The sequence below is a fragment of the Caloenas nicobarica genome, chromosome 4, assembly GCF_036013445.1.
Source record: "Caloenas nicobarica isolate bCalNic1 chromosome 4, bCalNic1.hap1, whole genome shotgun sequence".
NCBI classification, from domain to species: domain Eukaryota; kingdom Metazoa; phylum Chordata; class Aves; order Columbiformes; family Columbidae; genus Caloenas; species Caloenas nicobarica.
In genome coordinates, this window is record NC_088248.1 from 194,136 (window position 1) to 213,711 (window position 19,576).

A 19,576-nucleotide genomic window follows, 5' to 3' on the forward strand; every position below is an offset into this window, starting at 1 on the left:
ACAAACGAAAGCGAAGACCAACAGCAGCATCGTAAAGTAGTATTCAGCTTCGATTCTGATCACGTACTTAAAAGCCTCTCTCAGCCCTACGAACAATTAGTCCTTTTCTGGAAGGACACATTTTTTTACCTGAATGTCCTCAATTGAAGACTCCACTAAACAGAACGGGGATCGAGCCGCAGGACAACATGCCATCGACATATTAACGAGGAAAAAAACCCACAAGTGAACCCCAGGTTCGATTACTACTTTCCATCCCGGTTCATTCCTTACATTCCAACTGGCACCCAGGTGCTCCAAAATTAACTATACCCGTGCCACTTCTCACTAAAAATTCCGTTCTACGTTTAAACATTCAAGGCTATTTCCAGCGCGCCCATAAATTCACTGTCAACAAAGACAAGAGAAACGCTCAACCCTAAGGAGCGCCGGCCGGCAGGTTTCTCCCCCCTCTGCCCGGGACCGAGAAGACGCCGCCACCGCCGCCGCCTCCTGCCGCCTCCTCGCCCGTGCCCCCTCGCAGCGGGGCTGCCCCACGACAGCCGGGGGCCTCTCTTTTTTTCCCGGCGGCCGGTCCGACCGCTGCCCCCCCCGCTTTCTGACGGCCACGGCCACGACCCCGCCCGCAGCGGCAGCGCCCCCCTCGCCCCCGCCCCGGCACGGGCACAGGGCGCCGCTTCCCAGCTGCAGTACCGGCCTGTGGCCACCAGACGGCGGCACCGAGCGCGGGCGCGCCGCCCCCCCCGCGCCGCCGCAGCGCGCCCGCTTCTTTTCAGACCCCCGGCCCTTCTTCTTGACCCGCGGGCAGCTTCAGCTGCCCTGGAACGCGCTTTCCCAGAGCCGCGCGGACGACAGACACGCATACCCACGTACACTTCCCCAAGCCTAAGCGTAGCCAGGATTCCCTTCCTCGCCCTCAACGTTTTTGTTCAAGAGTCCAGCAGCTCACCTGTCCTCGTGAGCTGCCTCGCTGCAAACGAACGAACAGAAAAGAAAAAAAAAAAAAGAAAAGAAAACAAGAAAAGGAATGATCTCTTCCAGGCAGTTTCTCAAAACAGTCGAGAGATTATAAAATGGCACGTGTCTTTTCCAAGCAGAATGAGCCTGTGATTCCACGAAAAAGGAGGGCAAGGAGCAGGTCAGCTTGTCAGAGAAAGACAGGGACAGGGAGCAAGACAAGGCGACACAGAGAGAGAGGCAAAAGGGACAGGGAGGCAGGGCAAAGGGAAGGAGAGGCCAAGATCAGAGACCAGCAGCAGGACACAGACGGTGGGGAAAACTCCTAGAATGGGCAGCGGGAGAGACAGACCAAGGAGAAACGGGCGCCGGGCCGCGGGACAGGGAGCGGGGCAGACCGTCACGGAAACAAAAACAAAGAGGCAACGGGACAGAGAAACGAGGGGAAAGACAAGGAGAAGGGCAGAGAAACAGGAACGGGGGCGGGCAGGGAGCAGGACCGAGAGATGGAGCGAGGAAGGGAAAAAAGGACGGGGGCAGAATGCAGGGAGAGAAACGACGACAGGGAGCAGGACAATAGCATGGGCTGCAGGACAGAGACGGAGGAATTGCAAAAACACAGACGCGAGGAGCACCACAGAACGACAGCCAGGGGAAAGAGGCACAGAGAGCGGGACGGTGCCGGAGCGGAAAAAAACAAACCAAACCAACGGCGCTGGGCCGCTGGAGAGAGATACGCAGAAAGAAAAAAACACCCAGGAAGAGAGAAAAGAAAGAGGGGATGGCTGGCTGGGGGAGCGAGGGGAAAGCAGTTAGAAAGGGCGGGAGAAGGACCGCCACAGAACAACAGAAAAGCCAGCGAGGCCAGGCAGGACAGGGGGGCCGTGACACTGCTTGTCTAGCAGTATAATCTGCGATCTGCCAATTTATTTCCAGTTTCCTGATCACTGCTCCCTTTCGATGCCCTTTGCAACGCACGATGGCAACTCTTCTAGCAACGGCACAGCTTCCAACAATTGGAGCATCATATTTAATCTGTCTTCCTTCTGCTGTTAATAAACTTTGTTCTTTTCAAATGGCACGCACCATTCTAAAAACATACTTTGAAACAGTGCAAATATTAACCTCCTTCTCTTTGGATAATTCTAAAGCTCGTGTGAGCGCAGCTTTCTGGGCAGAAGTCTCTGCAGGTAAAGGTTTAGTTTCGATTACCTTGTGGGTAGTTGTCACCGCACACCCGGCTTGACGTACTCCTCGCTTTACGCAGAGCTGCTTCCGACGGTGAACCAGGAGCCTTCGGCATCCTCCGGTGGCTGGCTGGTCCTTTAGATCCGGTCCGCTGGAGTAAACAGCTTCTGTTGTTTCCGAGCAATCGGACACCACAGGCTCCGAAACAGATCCACTGAGGAGAGAAGCTGGATTGACAATGTCAGTAGTAGCAATATTTCCATCATCTTGTTCCACCCACACGGCCTGGTATTTCAGGGGACGCTAATACAGTCATTTGCTGTCCCACAGTGAGCTTACGAGCTTCCCGCACATCGAGCGCGACAGCTGCCACGGCTCAAAGACAGCCAGGCCGGCCTTTGCTCGCTTCGTCTGGTTGCTTAGGGAAGCAGACCACGGCTCGCTTAGGAGACCTTAACCGCTGTGCCGGAACACCCAAAGCAATACTTTGCCTTTCGTGTGAGTACAACCAAAATGGTTTGGTGACACCTGGGAGGCCCAGGGCCGGAGCCCTCGCCAGTTCCTTTTTCAGTTGCGAAAAAGCCCTCCCGGCTTCTCCCGTCCAATTCAACTCGGAGCTGTTTTCTTTTAACAGTTCGTACAAAGGCTTTACTGAGAGTCCATCATTACAAATCCAAAGCCCGCACCAACCTGTCCTTTCAAGAAACGTCCGCAGCCCTTTCACCGTCGCCGGTTCCGGCGTCCGGCAAACAGGTTCTTTCCGCTCTGTCCCCAGCTCTCGCCGTCCTCCGGAGATCTCCAATCCCAGATAAGTCACTCGGTGCCGCATCAGCCGGGCCTTCTGTTGGGAAACCCCATGCTCACTTAATCGCAGAAAATCAGTCAGCTTACAGTCCATTGCACACAACCCTCTTCGGGTTTCGTGCCTATAAGGAGACAACAAAGTCCCACTGCCCGGAAGAGCTTCCCAGGCGTCACGTTCTCGTGCTAACTGGTTTCCGAAAATCACAGGGCTGCTCCTGAATCCCCGGGGTGACACGACCCAGGTTAATTGGGTCTTTCTCCCAGTAAAGGGATTTTCCCACTCAAAAGCAAAAAGCTTCTGACTCTCTTTGGCTAATGCAAGACAGACAAAGGCATCTTTGAAATCCAACACGGTAGACCATTTGTGATTATCTCGCCATTTATCTAACAATGTGTAAGGGTTAGCTACTACCGGGTGTCAATCTGCGGTAATTTTGTTTATTGCTCTCCAATCTTGCACTAACCTATAGCTTTTACTGCCTGGTTTCTTTACAGGCCGGATTGAAGTGTTCGCTTCTGACTCACCTTCTATCAGCAGCCTAAACTGCAAAAAGTTACCGGTCATTTCTTTTACCCCTTCTCTATGCTCTAATTTCAGAGGATACGGTCTAGTTCTGACTGGTCCGGCTCCAGCTTTCAAATTCATTTTCACTGGTTCTGCATTCCTTGATTTACCAGGAACTGCCGAAGCCCATACCCCTGCAAATACTCGATCCAATATTTCCCGAGCTATTTGGCTTTGCTTGTCAGTTTGAATCATTGCCAATTAAAATCCCGGCTCTTTTGTCTTGAATCTCACTTTCCCCCGTTTGAATGTTATGATTGCTTTCAATTGTTTTCACAGGTCTCGTCTTAGTAACAGTTTTGGCGACCTAGGCATATAGAAGAACTTATACATTCCGACTGGTTTTCCTAACTTATATTTGATTGGCCGTAAAAATAAAGCTTTCTTTTGTTGGCCAGTGGCTCCCACTACAGTTACAAAATCTTTATCTGAGGGTATCGTTTCCTGGTTCAAAATAGAACAAGATACTCCAGTATCAATTAAACACTCCGTTTCTTTTCTGTGTTTCCCTGGCTTTACTAGGACCGGTGGATCTGCTAGGCTGGATTCCTCAGGTTCCCGTCAATCAACTTCTGCCACTGACCATTACATCTCATCGAGGTTTCTCTATTCACGTTATCCCCAGGGGGCTCCCCAGTCTTCCCGGTGAGCTAAAATACACCCTAGCGGGCTCTTTTTCGGCATTTTTTCGGATTGGCTGCTTTCCACGCCACCGCGCCGTCCCATTGGCTGCTCCTCCCCGTGTTCCGCCCCCACGAACCCTCCTCGGGGCGCAGCCGCGCGAGGACCGCGCCATTGGGGCCCGTTTTCCCCACAAGCACGGCTCCCAGAGCCGACTCTCCGGGGCGGCGGAGCCGCCGCGGAGCCGGCCGGGCCGGGCACTCACCGGGGCCGCGCAGAAACGGCGACGAACGGGGGCGCGGCGGGACCGCTCCGGGCTCCAGCGGGGCGCGCACACGGCCGCCGAGAGCGCCGCCCGCGCTTGCCAGCGGCCATCTTTGCGCATGCGCATCGGGAAGCCCGCCGGACACGCCCCTTCCTGCCCGCCCCTTCGCCTCCCTTCCCGCAACCCGATTGGCTGCCTATGCACGTCAATTTCCATTCTCCCCGCCTATCATCACCCCTCCCCGTTTGCCCCGCGCGGCGCTCCGCTCCGCCCCTCCAGCTTTCTCGCGCGTCCTGATTGGCCCGCTCTGCACCCCCCTTCGCGTTCTCTCCACCCACTCGCTGGAACCTCCAGGCGATTTGCACAGCCGGCGCGGCTTTCCCTTCTATTTAACTTCTGTTTCCATTTCTAGTTCTTTCTCGGTCCGTTAGAGCCCTCGGATGCTCCATCTGCATACATATATATATACACACATATATATACACACATACACACATACATACATATAGGTATCTCTCTATATATCATCTACAGAAACTTAAAAATAATTTCGTATGTGTGTATATATATACGCATAAATATATATGACTAGAAATAGAAATATAGCTTCCCAGGGAAAACAACTGCCATGGGGCTGGGCTGCAGAGCAGCGAGTGGGTGGGGAGGACAGAGCTACAGGGGGAGACAACGGGCGCTTTGGGGCAGCGCAGGTGCCCCGGGGGTCCGCGAGCAAAGGGGCGACGGGGGGGCAGTGTGGAACGGGGGGGCCGGAGAGGAGAGAGGAGGGAGCGGGGACACGTCTCACGGGGGAAAAAATGCCCGCGGGGCACGTTTGGAGAGAAATCTTTTGGGGAGGGGCAGAGACACGCGGGAGGCAGTGCGAGTAGAAAGGTGCGCGGGGCGGGGCGGGGGGTGGGCACGGGACGTGTGTGGGGGTGACCTGCACCTGGGGGGTCCACCCGGGACCACCCACAGCAGACGACTCACCTGGGACAACCCGCAAAGGAGAATTCGCTCTGAAGAACCGACCCACGACAGAGACTCCACACCGGATCATCCCCAGCAATGCCCCTGCAACTGCTGGCGTTTCACTCCGTATTTGCCCCAAAAAGGGGGTCAGTGTGCCTGTCCGTAAGACAAGTTTGTTTGTTTTTTTTTTTTCTTAAACTCTTCCAAAATGCCTAATTTTGAGAGGTTTTGGCACTTTTTCACAACATGCTTTTGGTTCAATGCACGAAAATACGGTTCGTTTTGCTTTCCAGCTGCGCGCATCCAGGGAGAGTTCGCTTTCCCCAGGGCCTAAAATTCTTCTTTTTCTTATTATTTTCCCCATTGCACATGCAGACTCAGGGTGTTCGGCGTGTTTCTCAGCTGCTGTGGCGGGTCACGCTCTCTGTGCGCAGCCCCAGAAGGGGGCATCAGGCGTTCACAGCTCCCCCTCTGAAAAACAAAAATTCCAAATTAGAGTTCGGCGTCTGAAAAAAAAGAGCGCAGAAGAAAGCAGAGGAATTCAGTCGGAATAAGGGAGAGGAGAGCAGCTGAGCTAACGGAGGATTTGGGGGAAATGGGCCACCTTGAAACACAAGGCATCTTTTAAAAGCCAGAGCGATTTGAGCAATTCAAGACAACATTAAGACAAACTGACACCATTTGGGACACACTCAGCGGACAAGGAAACGCTCTCGCTGACGCTAGAAAGCGTCTCGCCCCTTCCCTCCGGCACCGCCGCAGGAGACAACCCCAGCGAGGCCGCGGGACGGGCTCGCGCCGCCAGCGGGATCTGCGCTCACGGATCCGCCGCCACAGCTCCGGCCCTCGCGACGCTGCTGCTGCTGCTGCTGCTGCTGCTGCTGCTACGCATCTGGCTCAGTCAGTAAAGCTGAAAGCGTGCAGCTCCAGAGAGTGACACTAAAAAGCAAAGAACCAACCGCGGTCATTCACTTTATACTAAAAAGGCGTGCGGAAGGTTACTTACACCAGAAAAAACCCTTCTCTTCCATTTTCCTTTGGCATTTCCTTTGGCACGGGCGCCTGCGCCATCGCCCAGCGGCAGCGCTCGCTGGCCGTGCGCTGCAGTACCCGAGTTTCGCCACACGACGGCAGCACCGAGGCGCGCCGCGGCACCGCATTGGGGCGGCCGCCTGCAGTACCGCGCTTTGCCCACAGGACGGCAGCACTGAGACCCGGCGCGGCAGCCCCGGGCCAGCAGGCGGGCCGCGTTCCGCGGGAATCCCGCAAAAAAAACCCAAACCAAAAACAAAACAAAAAAAACCAGAGAGCCGCGGCAGGAAAGCGCCCCTGTCGCAGGGACGGCCGCAAGTCCCAAAAACGAACACCGCCGCCCGCCAGCCCGGTGCCGGGAGGCTAACGCGCCCGGCTTGCTCTGCTGGCCGACGGCACCCGGAGGCAGCGCCTCTGAGTCCCGACCCCGGCTGTCCCCGGCCCGCGGCAGCATGCAAGCACGCGATCGGCCCGCTCTGCACTTGAATTGCCATTCCCTCCGCCCATCGCCTCCCCGCCCGAAGCGCAAAGCCACGTGCATATTGGGCGCGAGGCCTTGCGCTGTCTTTTTGTGTGCGCGTTTTCTTTTTCCTTCTCTTGTGCCACGTTGTCCAGAAAGGGGAAGCTGAGCGCGTGGGTGCCACGGCTCCACGGGGCTCCTCTCCACGGGGAGGGCGCTCGGGCCGGGAAGGACCCTGAGCCTGGCGTGGGTGGACACACCCAATCGCACGTACGGACACAGAACCCGCCGGGCCTCGCCCTGAGCTTCCGCACTTCCGCCAAAGCGGCACCCCACTCGCCACGCCACCGAGCCTGCAACCGCACCTTAGCTCTGTTTTTAAACATCCCCCTGACAAAAGGGGGCTGCGCCGCTCCCGGAGAGACTGCAATACCGGGAACGGGCGCTGCACCGGAGACGCGGCTCCAGGCCACAGACCGTTAGCCCACCTGCCCTAAGAGTCACACGCCTCTCACCAGCTTCGCGAGCTCGGCCATGAGGGCAGGAGGGGGAAACCTAACTAAACACCTCCCCACCGCACTGGCCCATCCCGTTCCTCCTGTTCCAACGTCACGGTCACCCTCGCCACGCCCGCACTCACCTGCCGCCTATTTCGCCGCTCCGTTCCCCTCGCTCCCTCCCACCGTCCCGCCGCGCTCAGCGGGCACCGACACCCGGCGGGAGGTTCCCGCCTGTCACCTCATGCCCCTCTGCCGGCTCCGGGGACCTCACGAAGGACTGCCCTGCCCTGAACCGCCTGCCTCCAGATCCCCGGGAGCCGGCCGCAGCGAGAGCTCCGCAGCCTCCCGTCCCTCGCCCCGACGCCCGTCCCGTTCATTCCCGGTACCCCCCCGAGACACCACGGACACGCTTGCCAGGGAGCTAGCTATTCCAACCGGATTGAGTCGGCGCGCTCTCATTGGCTGCTTTCCACCCCACCGCGCTGCCCTCCTATTGGATGCTCCTTCCCGCGCTCCGCCCCCACAAGCCCGCGCCTGCGCCGGACCTGACTGAGGACTGCGCCCATTTGGGCATGCGCAGTAGGGGCTTCACAAGCACCGCCCCCCGCCAACCTCATTGGCTGCCTACGCACGTCAATCGCCATTCTCGCCGCCTATCAGCGCTCCGCCCCTCAACCTTGCTCGCGCCGTCTGATTGGCCCGCTCTGCATCCTCACTCGCCTGCTCGCCGCCCTGCGGGGACCCCGAGCGCGTTTGGCCGTGCAGCTTCAAAGATGGAAACTAAAAAGTAAAGAACAAACCGCGGTCATTCGCTTATCCTAAAAAGGTGTGCGGATGCCTACCCACACCACAAAAAGCCCTTAGCTTTCATTTTCCTCCGGCGCTAAAATTGCATAGGTGTGAACTCGTAAAATTAAACCATCCATCTCCCAGACACACGCTTCGAACTTGACTACGGTGGGTTTCTGTTTGTCTTACACCAACGGACTTGCACATTTGTGAGCAAACACATTCATTTTGAAGCACAGCCCCTCCCGGGGGAAAAACACGTCTTAGTCATTGAACAAAAACAAAATCCGACTTGGAGCTCCCAAACATTAGGGAGCGGCGGGGAAACAAACGAAAGCGAAGACCAACAGCAGCATCGTAAAGTAGTATTCAGCTTCGATTCTGATCACGTACTTAAAAGCCTCTCTCAGCCCTACGAACAATTAGTCCTTTTCTGGAAGGACACATTTTTTTACCTGAATGTCCTCAATTGAAGACTCCACTAAACAGAACGGGGATCGAGCCGCAGGACAACATGCCATCGACATATTAACGAGGAAAAAAACCCACAAGTGAACCCCAGGTTCGATTACTACTTTCCATCCCGGTTCATTCCTTACATTCCAACTGGCACCCAGGTGCTCCAAAATTAACTATACCCGTGCCACTTCTCACTAAAAATTCCATTCTACGTTTAAACATTCAAGGCTATTTCCAGCGCGCCCATAAATTCACTGTCAACAAAGACAAGAGAAACGCTCAACCCTAAGGAGCGCCGGCCGGCAGGTTTCTCCCCCCTCTGCCCGGGACCGAGAAGACGCCGCCACCGCCGCCGCCTCCTGCCGCCTCCTCGCCCGTGCCCCCTCGCAGCGGGGCTGCCCCACGACAGCCGGGGGCCTCTCTTTTTTTCCCGGCGGCCGGTCCGACCGCTGCCCCCCCCGCTTTCTGACGGCCACGGCCACGACCCCGCCCGCAGCGGCAGCGCCCCCCTCGCCCCCGCCCCGGCACGGGCACAGGGCGCCGCTTCCCAGCTGCAGTACCGGCCTGTGGCCACCAGACGGCGGCACCGAGCGCGGGCGCGCCGCCCCCCCCGCGCCGCCGCAGCGCGCCCGCTTCTTTTCAGACCCCCGGCCCTTCTTCTTGACCCGCGGGCAGCTTCAGCTGCCCTGGAACGCGCTTTCCCAGAGCCGCGCGGACGACAGACACGCATACCCACGTACACTTCCCCAAGCCTAAGCGTAGCCAGGATTCCCTTCCTCGCCCTCAACGTTTTTGTTCAAGAGTCCAGCAGCTCACCTGTCCTCGCGAGCTGCCTCGCTGCAAACGAACGAACAGAAAAGAAAAAAAAAAAAAGAAAAGAAAACAAGAAAAGGAATGATCTCTTCCAGGCAGTTTCTCAAAACAGTCGAGAGATTATAAAATGGCACGTGTCTTTTCCAAGCAGAATGAGCCTGTGATTCCACGAAAAAGGAGGGCAAGGAGCAGGTCAGCTTGTCAGAGAAAGACAGGGACAGGGAGCAAGACAAGGCGACACAGAGAGAGAGGCAAAAGGGACAGGGAGGCAGGGCAAAGGGAAGGAGAGGCCAAGATCAGAGACCAGCAGCAGGACACAGACGGTGGGGAAAACTCCTAGAATGGGCAGCGGGAGAGACAGACCAAGGAGAAACGGGCGCCGGGCCGCGGGACAGGGAGCGGGGCAGACCGTCACGGAAACAAAAACAAAGAGGCAACGGGACAGAGAAACGAGGGGAAAGACAAGGAGAAGGGCAGAGAAACAGGAACGGGGGCGGGCAGGGAGCAGGACCGAGAGATGGAGCGAGGAAGGGAAAAAAGGACGGGGGCAGAATGCAGGGAGAGAAACGACGACAGGGAGCAGGACAATAGCATGGGCTGCAGGACAGAGACGGAGGAATTGCAAAAACACAGACGCGAGGAGCACCACAGAACGACAGCCAGGGGAAAGAGGCACAGAGAGCGGGACGGTGCCGGAGCGGAAAAAAACAAACCAAACCAACGGCGCTGGGCCGCTGGAGAGAGATACGCAGAAAGAAAAAAACACCCAGGAAGAGAGAAAAGAAAGAGGGGATGGCTGGCTGGGGGAGCGAGGGGAAAGCAGTTAGAAAGGGCGGGAGAAGGACCGCCACGGAACAACAGAAAAGCCAGCGAGGCCAGGCAGGACAGGGGGGCCGTGACACTGCTTGTCTAGCAGTATAATCTGCGATCTGCCAATTTATTTCCAGTTTCCTGATCACTGCTCCCTTTCGATGCCCTTTGCAACGCACGATGGCAACTCTTCTAGCAACGGCACAGCTTCCAACAATTGGAGCATCATATTTAATCTGTCTTCCTTCTGCTGTTAATAAACTTTGTTCTTTTCAAATGGCACGCACCATTCTAAAAACATACTTTGAAACAGTGCAAATATTAACCTCCTTCTCTTTGGATAATTCTAAAGCTCGTGTGAGCGCAGCTTTCTGGGCAGAAGTCTCTGCAGGTAAAGGTTTAGTTTCGATTACCTTGTGGGTAGTTGTCACCGCACACCCGGCTTGACGTACTCCTCGCTTTACGCAGAGCTGCTTCCGACGGTGAACCAGGAGCCTTCGGCATCCTCCGGTGGCTGGCTGGTCCTTTAGATCCGGTCCGCTGGAGTAAACAGCTTCTGTTGTTTCCGAGCAATCGGACACCACAGGCTCCGAAACAGATCCACTGAGGAGAGAAGCTGGATTGACAATGTCAGTAGTAGCAATATTTCCATCATCTTGTTCCACCCACACGGCCTGGTATTTCAGAGGACGCTAATACAGTCATTTGCTGTCCCACAGTGAGCTTACGAGCTTCCCGCACATCGAGCGCGACAGCTGCCACGGCTCAAAGACAGCCAGGCCGGCCTTTGCTCGCTTCGTCTGGTTGCTTAGGGAAGCAGACCACGGCTCGCTTAGGAGACCTTAACCGCTGTGCCGGAACACCCAAAGCAATACTTTGCCTTTCGTGTGAGTACAACCAAAATGGTTTGGTGACACCTGGGAGGCCCAGGGCCGGAGCCCTCGCCAGTTCCTTTTTCAGTTGCGAAAAAGCCCTCCCGGCTTCTCCCGTCCAATTCAACTCGGAGCTGTTTTCTTTTAACAGTTCGTACAAAGGCTTTACTGAGAGTCCATCATTACAAATCCAAAGCCCGCACCAACCTGTCCTTTCAAGAAACGTCCGCAGCCCTTTCACCGTCGCCGGTTCCGGCGTCCGGCAAACAGGTTCTTTCCGCTCTGTCCCCAGCTCTCGCCGTCCTCCGGAGATCTCCAATCCCAGATAAGTCACTCGGTGCCGCATCAGCCGGGCCTTCTGTTGGGAAACCCCATGCTCACTTAATCGCAGAAAATCAGTCAGCTTACAGTCCATTGCACACAACCCTCTTCGGGTTTCGTGCCTATAAGGAGACAACAAAGTCCCACTGCCCGGAAGAGCTTCCCAGGCGTCACGTTCTCGTGCTAACTGGTTTCCGAAAATCACAGGGCTGCTCCTGAATCCCCGGGGTGACACGACCCAGGTTAATTGGGTCTTTCTCCCAGTAAAGGGATTTTCCCACTCAAAAGCAAAAAGCTTCTGACTCTCTTTGGCTAATGCAAGACAGACAAAGGCATCTTTGAAATCCAACACGGTAGACCATTTGTGATTATCTCGCCATTTATCTAACAATGTGTAAGGGTTAGCTACTACCGGGTGTCAATCTGCGGTAATTTTGTTTATTGCTCTCCAATCTTGCACTAACCTATAGCTTTTACTGCCTGGTTTCTTTACAGGCCGGATTGAAGTGTTCGCTTCTGACTCACCTTCTATCAGCAGCCTAAACTGCAAAAAGTTACCGGTCATTTCTTTTACCCCTTCTCTATGCTCTAATTTCAGAGGATACGGTCTAGTTCTGACTGGTCCGGCTCCAGCTTTCAAATTCATTTTCACTGGTTCTGCATTCCTTGATTTACCAGGAACTGCCGAAGCCCATACCCCTGCAAATACTCGATCCAATATTTCCCGAGCTATTTGGCTTTGCTTGTCAGTTTGAATCATTGCCAATTAAAATCCCGGCTCTTTTGTCTTGAATCTCACTTTCCCCCGTTTGAATGTTATGATTGCTTTCAATTGTTTTCACAGGTCTCGTCTTAGTAACAGTTTTGGCGACCTAGGCATATAGAAGAACTTATACATTCCGACTGGTTTTCCTAACTTATATTTGATTGGCCGTAAAAATAAAGCTTTCTTTTGTTGGCCAGTGGCTCCCACTACAGTTACAAAATCTTTATCTGAGGGTATCGTTTCCTGGTTCAAAATAGAACAAGATACTCCAGTATCAATTAAACACTCCGTTTCTTTTCTGTGTTTCCCTGGCTTTACTAGGACCGGTGGATCTGCTAGGCTGGATTCCTCAGGTTCCCGTCAATCAACTTCTGCCACTGACCATTACATCTCATCGAGGTTTCTCTATTCACGTTATCCCCAGGGGGCTCCCCAGTCTTCCCGGTGAGCTAAAATACACCCTAGCGGGCTCTTTTTCGGCATTTTTTCGGATTGGCTGCTTTCCACGCCACCGCGCCGTCCCATTGGCTGCTCCTCCCCGTGTTCCGCCCCCACGAACCCTCCTCGGGGCGCAGCCGCGCGAGGACCGCGCCATTGGGGCCCGTTTTCCCCACAAGCACGGCTCCCAGAGCCGACTCTCCGGGGCGGCGGAGCCGCCGCGGAGCCGGCCGGGCCGGGCACTCACCGGGGCCGCGCAGAAACGGCGACGAACGGGGGCGCGGCGGGACCGCTCCGGGCTCCAGCGGGGCGCGCACACGGCCGCCGAGAGCGCCGCCCGCGCTTGCCAGCGGCCATCTTTGCGCATGCGCATCGGGAAGCCCGCCGGACACGCCCCTTCCTGCCCGCCCCTTCGCCTCCCTTCCCGCAACCCGATTGGCTGCCTATGCACGTCAATTTCCATTCTCCCCGCCTATCATCACCCCTCCCCGTTTGCCCCGCGCGGCGCTCCGCTCCGCCCCTCCAGCTTTCTCGCGCGTCCTGATTGGCCCGCTCTGCACCCCCCTTCGCGTTCTCTCCACCCACTCGCTGGAACCTCCAGGCGATTTGCACAGCCGGCGCGGCTTTCCCTTCTATTTAACTTCTGTTTCCATTTCTAGTTCTTTCTCGGTCCGTTAGAGCCCTCGGATGCTCCATCTGCATACATATATATATACACACATATATATACACACATACACACATACATACATATAGGTATCTCTCTATATATCATCTACAGAAACTTAAAAATAATTTCGTATGTGTGTATATATATACGCATAAATATATATGACTAGAAATAGAAATATAGCTTCCCAGGGAAAACAACTGCCATGGGGCTGGGCTGCAGAGCAGCGAGTGGGTGGGGAGGACAGAGCTACGGGGGGAGACAACGGGCGCTTTGGGGCAGCGCAGGTGCCCCGGGGGTCCGCGAGCAAAGGGGCGACGGGGGGGCAGTGTGGAACAGGGGGGCCGGAGAGGAGAGAGGAGGGAGCGGGGACACGTCTCACGGGGGAAAAAATGCCCGCGGGGCACGTTTGGAGAGAAATCTTTTGGGGAGGGGCAGAGACACGCGGGAGGCAGTGCGAGTAGAAAGGTGCGCGGGGCGGGGCGGGGGGTGGGCACGGGACGTGTGTGGGGGTGACCTGCACCTGGGGGGTCCACCCGGGACCACCCACAGCAGACGACTCACCTGGGACAACCCGCAAAGGAGAATTCGCTCTGAAGAACCGACCCACGACAGAGACTCCACACCGGATCATCCCCAGCAATGCCCCTGCAACTGCTGGCGTTTCACTCCGTATTTGCCCCAAAAAGGGGGTCAGTGTGCCTGTCCGTAAGACAAGTTTGTTTGTTTTTTTTTTTTCTTAAACTCTTCCAAAATGCCTAATTTTGAGAGGTTTTGGCACTTTTTCACAACATGCTTTTGGTTCAATGCACGAAAATACGGTTCGTTTTGCTTTCCAGCTGCGCGCATCCAGGGAGAGTTCGCTTTCCCCAGGGCCTAAAATTCTTCTTTTTCTTATTATTTTCCCCATTGCACATGCAGACTCAGGGTGTTCGGCGTGTTTCTCAGCTGCTGTGGCGGGTCACGCTCTCTGTGCGCAGCCCCAGAAGGGGGCATCAGGCGTTCACAGCTCCCCCTCTGAAAAACAAAAATTCCAAATTAGAGTTCGGCGTCTGAAAAAAAAGAGCGCAGAAGAAAGCAGAGGAATTCAGTCGGAATAAGGGAGAGGAGAGCAGCTGAGCTAACGGAGGATTTGGGGGAAATGGGCCACCTTGAAACACAAGGCATCTTTTAAAAGCCAGAGCGATTTGAGCAATTCAAGACAACATTAAGACAAACTGACACCATTTGGGACACACTCAGCGGACAAGGAAACGCTCTCGCTGACGCTAGAAAGCGTCTCGCCCCTTCCCTCCGGCACCGCCGCAGGAGACAACCCCAGCGAGGCCGCGGGACGGGCTCGCGCCGCCAGCGGGATCTGCGCTCACGGATCCGCCGCCACAGCTCCGGCCCTCGCGACGCTGCTGCTGCTGCTGCTGCTGCTGCTGCTGCTACGCATCTGGCTCAGTCAGTAAAGCTGAAAGCGTGCAGCTCCAGAGAGTGACACTAAAAAGCAAAGAACCAACCGCGGTCATTCACTTTATACTAAAAAGGCGTGCGGAAGGTTACTTACACCAGAAAAAACCCTTCTCTTCCATTTTCCTTTGGCATTTCCTTTGGCACGGGCGCCTGCGCCATCGCCCAGCGGCAGCGCTCGCTGGCCGTGCGCTGCAGTACCCGAGTTTCGCCACACGACGGCAGCACCGAGGCGCGCCGCGGCACCGCATTGGGGCGGCCGCCTGCAGTACCGCGCTTTGCCCACAGGACGGCAGCACTGAGACCCGGCGCGGCAGCCCCGGGCCAGCAGGCGGGCCGCGTTCCGCGGGAATCCCGCAAAAAAAACCCAAACCAAAAACAAAACAAAAAAAACCAGAGAGCCGCGGCAGGAAAGCGCCCCTGTCGCAGGGACGGCCGCAAGTCCCAAAAACGAACACCGCCGCCCGCCAGCCCGGTGCCGGGAGGCTAACGCGCCCGGCTTGCTCTGCTGGCCGACGGCACCCGGAGGCAGCGCCTCTGAGTCCCGACCCCGGCTGTCCCCGGCCCGCGGCAGCATGCAAGCACGCGATCGGCCCGCTCTGCACTTGAATTGCCATTCCCTCCGCCCATCGCCTCCCCGCCCGAAGCGCAAAGCCACGTGCATATTGGGCGCGAGGCCTTGCGCTGTCTTTTTGTGTGCGCGTTTTCTTTTTCCTTCTCTTGTGCCACGTTGTCCAGAAAGGGGAAGCTGAGCGCGTGGGTGCCACGGCTCCACGGGGCTCCTCTCCACGGGGAGGGCGCTCGGGCCGGGAAGGACCCTGAGCCTGGCGTGGGTGGACACACCCAATCGCACGTACGGACACAGAACCCGCCGGGCCTCGCCCTGAGCTTCCGCACTTCCGCCAAAGCGGCACCCCACTCGCCACGCCACCGAGCCTGCAACCGCACCTTAGCTCTGTTTTTAAACATCCCCCTGACAAAAGGGGGCTGCGCCGCTCCCGGAGAGACTGCAATACCGGGAACGGGCGCTGCACCGGAGACGCGGCTCCAGGCCACAGACCGTTAGCCCACCTGCCCTAAGAGTCACACGCCTCTCACCAGCTTCGCGAGCTCGGCCATGAGGGCAGGAGGGGGAAACCTAACTAAACACCTCCCCACCGCACTGGCCCATCCCGTTCCTCCTGTTCCAACGTCACGGTCACCCTCGCCACGCCCGCACTCACCTGCCGCCTATTTCGCCGCTCCGTTCCCCTCGCTCCCTCCCACCGTCCCGCCGCGCTCAGCGGGCACCGACACCCGGCGGGAGGTTCCCGCCTGTCACCTCATGCCCCTCTGCCGGCTCCGGGGACCTCACGAAGGACTGCCCTGCCCTGAACCGCCTGCCTCCAGATCCCCGGGAGCCGGCCGCAGCGAGAGCTCCGCAGCCTCCCGTCCCTCGCCCCGACGCCCGTCCCGTTCATTCCCGGTACCCCCCCGAGACACCACGGACACGCTTGCCAGGGAGCTAGCTATTCCAACCGGATTGAGTCGGCGCGCTCTCATTGGCTGCTTTCCACCCCACCGCGCTGCCCTCCTATTGGATGCTCCTTCCCGCGCTCCGCCCCCACAAGCCCGCGCCTGCGCCGGACCTGACTGAGGACTGCGCCCATTTGGGCATGCGCAGTAGGGGCTTCACAAGCACCGCCCCCCCGCCAACCTCATTGGCTGCCTACGCACGTCAATCGCCATTCTCGCCGCCTATCAGCGCTCCGCCCCTCAACCTTGCTCGCGCCGTCTGATTGGCCCGCTCTGCATCCTCACTCGCCTGCTCGCCGCCCTGCGGGGACCCCGAGCGCGTTTGGCCGTGCAGCTTCAAAGATGGAAACTAAAAAGTAAAGAACAAACCGCGGTCATTCGCTTATCCTAAAAAGGTGTGCGGATGCCTACCCACACCACAAAAAGCCCTTAGCTTTCATTTTCCTCCGGCGCTAAAATTGCATAGGTGTGAACTCGTAAAATTAAACCATCCATCTCCCAGACACACGCTTCGAACTTGACTACGGTGGGTTTCTGTTTGTCTTACACCAACGGACTTGCACATTTGTGAGCAAACACATTCATTTTGAAGCACAGCCCCTCCCGGGGGAAAAACACGTCTTAGTCATTGAACAAAAACAAAATCCGACTTGGAGCTCCCAAACATTAGGGAGCGGCGGGGAAACAAACGAAAGCGAAGACCAACAGCAGCATCGTAAAGTAGTATTCAGCTTCGATTCTGATCACGTACTTAAAAGCCTCTCTCAGCCCTACGAACAATTAGTCCTTTTCTGGAAGGACACATTTTTTTACCTGAATGTCCTCAATTGAAGACTCCACTAAACAGAACGGGGATCGAGCCGCAGGACAACATGCCATCGACATATTAACGAGGAAAAAAACCCACAAGTGAACCCCAGGTTCGATTACTACTTTCCATCCCGGTTCATTCCTTACATTCCAACTGGCACCCAGGTGCTCCAAAATTAACTATACCCGTGCCACTTCTCACTAAAAATTCCGTTCTACGTTTAAACATTCAAGGCTATTTCCAGCGCGCCCATAAATTCACTGTCAACAAAGACAAGAGAAACGCTCAACCCTAAGGAGCGCCGGCCGGCAGGTTTCTCCCCCCTCTGCCCGGGACCGAGAAGACGCCGCCACCGCCGCCGCCTCCTGCCGCCTCCTCGCCCGTGCCCCCTCGCAGCGGGGCTGCCCCACGACAGCCGGGGGCCTCTCTTTTTTTCCCGGCGGCCGGTCCGACCGCTGCCCCCCCCGCTTTCTGACGGCCACGGCCACGACCCCGCCCGCAGCGGCAGCGCCCCCCTCGCCCCCGCCCCGGCACGGGCACAGGGCGCCGCTTCCCAGCTGCAGTACCGGCCTGTGGCCACCAGACGGCGGCACCGAGCGCGGGCGCGCCGCCCCCCCCGCGCCGCCGCAGCGCGCCCGCTTCTTTTCAGACCCCCGGCCCTTCTTCTTGACCCGCGGGCAGCTTCAGCTGCCCTGGAACGCGCTTTCCCAGAGCCGCGCGGACGACAGACACGCATACCCACGTACACTTCCCCAAGCCTAAGCGTAGCCAGGATTCCCTTCCTCGCCCTCAACGTTTTTGTTCAAGAGTCCAGCAGCTCACCTGTCCTCGCGAGCTGCCTCGCTGCAAACGAACGAACAGAAAAGAAAAAAAAAAAAAGAAAAGAAAACAAGAAAAGGAATGATCTCTTCCAGGCAGTTTCTCAAAACAGTCGAGAGATTATAAAATGGCACGTGTCTTTTCCAAGCAGAATGAGCCTGTGATTCCACGAAAAAGGAGGGCAAGGAGCAGGTCAGCTTGTCAGAGAAAGACAGGGACAGGGAGCAAGACAAGGCGACACAGAGAGAGAGGCAAAAGGGACAGGGAGGCAGGGCAAAGGGAAGGAGAGGCCAAGATCAGAGACCAGCAGCAGGACACAGACGGTGGGGAAAACTCCTAGAATGGGCAGCGGGAGAGACAGACCAAGGAGAAACGGGCGCCGGGCCGCGGGACAGGGAGCGGGGCAGACCGTCACGGAAACAAAAACAAAGAGGCAACGGGACAGAGAAACGAGGGGAAAGACAAGGAGAAGGGCAGAGAAACAGGAACGGGGGCGGGCAGGGAGCAGGACCGAGAGATGGAGCGAGGAAGGGAAAAAAGGACGGGGGCAGAATGCAGGGAGAGAAACGACGACAGGGAGCAGGACAATAGCATGGGCTGCAGGACAGAGACGGAGGAATTGCAAAAACACAGACGCGAGGAGCACCACAGAACGACAGCCAGGGGAAAGAGGCACAGAGAGCGGGACGGTGCCGGAGCGGAAAAAAACAAACCAAACCAACGGCGCTGGGCCGCTGGAGAGAGATACGCAGAAAGAAAAAAACACCCAGGAAGAGAGAAAAGAAAGAGGGGATGGCTGGCTGGGGGAGCGAGGGGAAAGCAGTTAGAAAGGGCGGGAGAAGGACCGCCACGGAACAACAGAAAAGCCAGCGAGGCCAGGCAGGACAGGGGGGCCGTGACACTGCTTGTCTAGCAGTATAATCTGCGATCTGCCAATTTATTTCCAGTTTCCTGATCACTGCTCCCTTTCGATGCCCTTTGCAACGCACGATGGCAACTCTTCTAGCAACGGCACAGCTTCCAACAATTGGAGCATCATATTTAATCTGTCTTCCTTCTGCTGTTAATAAACTTTGTTCTTTTCAAATGGCACGCACCATTCTAAAAACATACTTTGAAACAGTGCAAATATTAACCTCCTTCTCTTTGGATAATTCTAAAGCTCGTGTGAGCGCAGCTTTCTGGGCAGAAGTCTCTGCAGGTAAAGGTTTAGTTTCGATTACCTTGTGGGTAGTTGTCACCGCACACCCGGCTTGACGTACTCCTCGCTTTACGCAGAGCTGCTTCCGACGGTGAACCAGGAGCCTTCGGCATCCTCCGGTGGCTGGCTGGTCCTTTAGATCCGGTCCGCTGGAGTAAACAGCTTCTGTTGTTTCCGAGCAATCGGACACCACAGGCTCCGAAACAGATCCACTGAGGAGAGAAGCTGGATTGACAATGTCAGTAGTAGCAATATTTCCATCATCTTGTTCCACCCACACGGCCTGGTATTTCAGGGGACGCTAATACAGTCATTTGCTGTCCCACAGTGAGCTTACGAGCTTCCCGCACATCGAGCGCGACAGCTGCCACGGCTCAAAGACAGCCAGGCCGGCCTTTGCTCGCTTCGTCTGGTTGCTTAGGGAAGCAGACCACGGCTCGCTTAGGAGACCTTAACCGCTGTGCCGGAACACCCAA